Genomic DNA, 4069 nt, shown 5'->3' with positions numbered 1-4069 from the left:
GTGCGCCCCCCTACCTCGTGGCCTCCTGTTAATTGGCTTGACGTAGAGTCCAAGTCTCCTGAGTTGTGTTCGGTGAGAAAATCACGTTCCCGAAGGTTTCATTCTGTTTGGACTCCGTTTGATATTCCTTTTCTTCGAAACCCTAAAACAGGCAAAAAACAGCAATTCTGGGCTGGGCCTCCGGTTAATAGGTTAGTCCCAAAAATAATATAAAAGTGGATAATAAAGCCCAATAATATCCAAAACAGTAGATAATATAGCATGGAGCAATCAAAAATTATAGATACATTGGAGACGTATCATGGCGCCATCTGGTACGCTGACTCAGGGGCCACTGACCACGTCACCATTGAGCTTGAGAAGCTTCCGATGAGGGAGAAGTACTTCGACAACGATCAAATTCACACCGCAAGCGGTGGAGGTATGGATATTTGTCATATTGGTCAAGCATCTATTAATTCCCCTACTCTTAAACTTGATCTAGTTATAAAAGATGTCCTTCATGTTCCACAAGCCAACAAGAATCTTGCATCTATGTCTCGTTTAACTGCCGATAACAATGTCTTCTTTGAAACTCATCCTACTTATTTTTCTCATAAAGGACCGGGCAACGAGGGAGCTCATTCACCAAGGTAGATGCATTGGAGGCTTGTATCCCATCATATCCGGAGCACTTAGTCGAAAGCGTCGTCATCAAGTTTACTCCGTCGTCAAGCCTTCCTTGGCAAGATGGCATCAAAGATTAGGACATCCTTCGTCGATCATAGTTAAGCAAGTAGTGAATAAAGGCAATCTTCCATTGTCATCTAGTCAAAGTGTTGAGTCTGTTTGTGATGCTTGTCAATGTGCAAAGAGTCACCAACTCCCCTATCCTAGGTCAAATAGTGTGTTTCATGTTCCGTTGGAACTTATTTCTAGTGATGTATGGGGTCATGCAAGAGATTCTTTTGGAAGAAAAAAAAATATTGTGTTAGCTTCATCGATGATTTTAGCAACTTCACTTGGATATATTTGCTTAAGTTTAAATATGAAGTTCTCTTAGTCTTTCAAGAATTTCATAAACTTGTCGAACATCACTTTGACAGAAAAATTATTTCAGTTCAAAGTGACTGGGTAGGAGAGTATGAGAAACTCAACTCTTTCTTTCGTGACATTGGTATTACCCATCATGTCTCTTGCCCTCATGCTCATCAACAAAATGGCTCCGCCGAACGTAAGCACCATCATATCGTTGAAGTAGCCCTATCCCTTCTAGCCCATGCTTCAATGCCTCTAAAATATTGGGATGAAGCTTTTATTGCTGCTACTTATCTTATCAACCGTCTTCCTAGCAAAGTAATTGGAAACATTACTCCCTTAGAAAAATTGTTTCATAAAAAACCAGACTATAATTACCTACGAATTTTTGGGTGTGCTTGTTATCCCAATCTTCGTCCATATAATCGACACAAACTTGAGTTTCGCTCCACTCAATGTGTTTTCCTTGGCTACAGTAATCTTCACAAAGGGTACAAGTGCCTTGAGATCTCTACTGGACATCTCTATATTTCTCGTGATGTCATATTTGAGGAAACAATATTTCCCTTTGCAAAGCTTCATCCAAATGCTGGAGTATGCAGAAATTGCTCTCCTTCCTGACTACACCTCTAATCCGGATCACGGGGGCGAGTTAAATAGTGTTGATCATATGACTAGTACCAAAGAAAATTTAATTTTTGATGATAAGTGTGCAGCTTCAGGTTGTGATTTTATGCAAGGAGAAGCAGCCAAATCTGTCACAGAATTTCAGGTTGATTCAGCCAACAACAACAACGTACGATCCAAGGCAGATCTCAGTGCACGATCCCAGGAGGAGTCAAGCCGCGCGTGATCCCAGGAGGAGCCAGGACATTTGGTGGCCGACAGTCCTGGCAGCCTGGGCCTCTCCAGTCCAACCAGCGTGGGCCGGCGCAAGTGTAGGATCGAAAGTATGTCTAGAGGGGGGGGTGATTAGACTACTTGACCAAATAAAAATCTAGCCTTTTCTCAATTTTAAGTCTTGACAGATTTTAGCAACTTAGCACTAACCAAGCAATCAACCTACACATGCAAGTCTAAGAGTATAGCAGTGGAATGTAAAACATTGCACATGAAGGTACAGGGAGGAGTTTGGAGGGAGCAAACGCAAGTAGACACGGAGATTTTTGGCATGGTTCCGATAGGTGGTGCTATCATACATCCACGTTGGTGGAGACTTCAACCCACGAAGGGTAACGGTTGCGCGAGTCCACGTAGGGCTCCACCCACGAATGGTCCACAAAGAATCAACCTTGTCTATCCCACCATGGCCATATCCCATGAAGGACTTGCCTCACTAGGGTAGATCTTCATGAAGTAGGCAATCTCCTTGCCCGTACAAACTCCTTGGTTCAACTCCACAATCTTGTCGGAGACTCCCAAGTGACACCTAACCAATCTAGGAGACACCACTCTCCAAAAGGTAATAGACTGTGTGTTCATGATGAACTCCTTGCTCTTGTGCTTCAAATGATAGTATCTCCAACACTCAACTCTCTCTCTCTCTCACTGATTTGGATTTGGTGGAAAGAAGATTTGAGTGGAAAGCAACTTGGAGAAGGCTAGAGATCAATATTCATATGGTTGGAATGGAATATCTTGGTCTCAACACATGAGTAGGTGGTTATCTCTTAGAAAATGAATGTTGGAAGTGTAGGAATGTTTTGATAGCTCTCTCTCTTAATGAAGAGTGGGTGGATGGGTATATATAGCCTCCACACAAAATCTAACCGTTACACACAAATCACCAAACTCAGTCGGACCGAATAATGAAACTCGGTCAGACCGATTTAGTTCAAAATGTGAACGTTAGGCTTTTCCGTGGGACCGACATGTCAACTCGGTGTGACCGATTTCATTAGGGTTAGGGCATAACATAATCTCGGTGAGACCGATTACACAAACTCGGTGGGACCGATTTTGGTAATAAGCTAACCAGAGAGTTGGTCAGGAAAACTCGGTGGGACCGATTCGCTCATCTCGGTGAGACCGAAACGTTACGAAGGGGAAATAGAGAGTTTGCATGGCGAACTCGGTGGGACTGATCGCTCATCTCGGTTGGACCGAAACATTACGAAGGGAAACATAGAGTTTGCAATCCCATCTCGATGAGACCGAGATCCCTATCGGTAAGACCGAAGTGACTAGGGTTTGTGGCAGTGGCTATGACATTTGAAACTCGGTGGTGCCGGATAGAAAGAATCAGTGGGGCCGAGTTTGACTTTTGGTTTAGGTCATATGTGGATGTGGGAAGGTAGTTGAGGATTTTGGAGCATATCACTAAGCATTTTGAGCAAGCAAGCCATTAAGAAACACCTCATCCCTCCTTGATAGTATTGGCTTTTCCTATGGACTCAATGTGATCTTGGGTCACTAAAAGTAAAATGTAGAGTCTTGAGCTTTAGAGCTTGAACCAATCTTTTGTCCTTAGCATTTTGAGGGGTCCACATTTCTAATCCATGCCATGCCAATCATTGAGCTTTCCTAAAATATTTATCTTGAGATATCATTAGCTTAATGAGCTATATGTTGTTTGGAATTACCAAAACCACCCAGGGATAGTTGCACTTTCAGCGAGTCACCGAGCGCCACACGCGCGTTAGACAGGCCAGCGGCCGACCGGGCGACAGGCGTGGGGCCCAGCATCGATCTCTCACCCCGTGCGACCGAGCGTGCGGACACCGAAGGCACCACGCGGCATATTCCTACTGGCGCGCGGGTTACGAGGGAGATTCCTGACTCCATAGTCTTCTCGGATCGGGAGCGCTCCGATGTAGTGGATCCAGATCTAGTAGGATCTTCTGTGGATGGGAATTCTGCTGCTGATTCTACAATGCAACGATCTTCTGTACCAAAAGCGCGTGCACCTGAGCTTCCTCGCCGCCATACAAGATCTCAGTCTGGTATTGTCAAGGAGAAAGAATACGCTGATGGTACTATAAGGTATGATAGAATTAAACATGCTTTCATTACCAGGATGGGTGAACCAACTCATTTGCATGATGCGCTTGCT

The sequence above is a fragment of the Triticum aestivum genome, chromosome 7A, assembly GCF_018294505.1.
Source record: "Triticum aestivum cultivar Chinese Spring chromosome 7A, IWGSC CS RefSeq v2.1, whole genome shotgun sequence".
NCBI classification, from domain to species: Eukaryota; Viridiplantae; Streptophyta; class Magnoliopsida; order Poales; family Poaceae; genus Triticum; species Triticum aestivum.
This window is presented reverse-complemented; position numbering follows the sequence as displayed.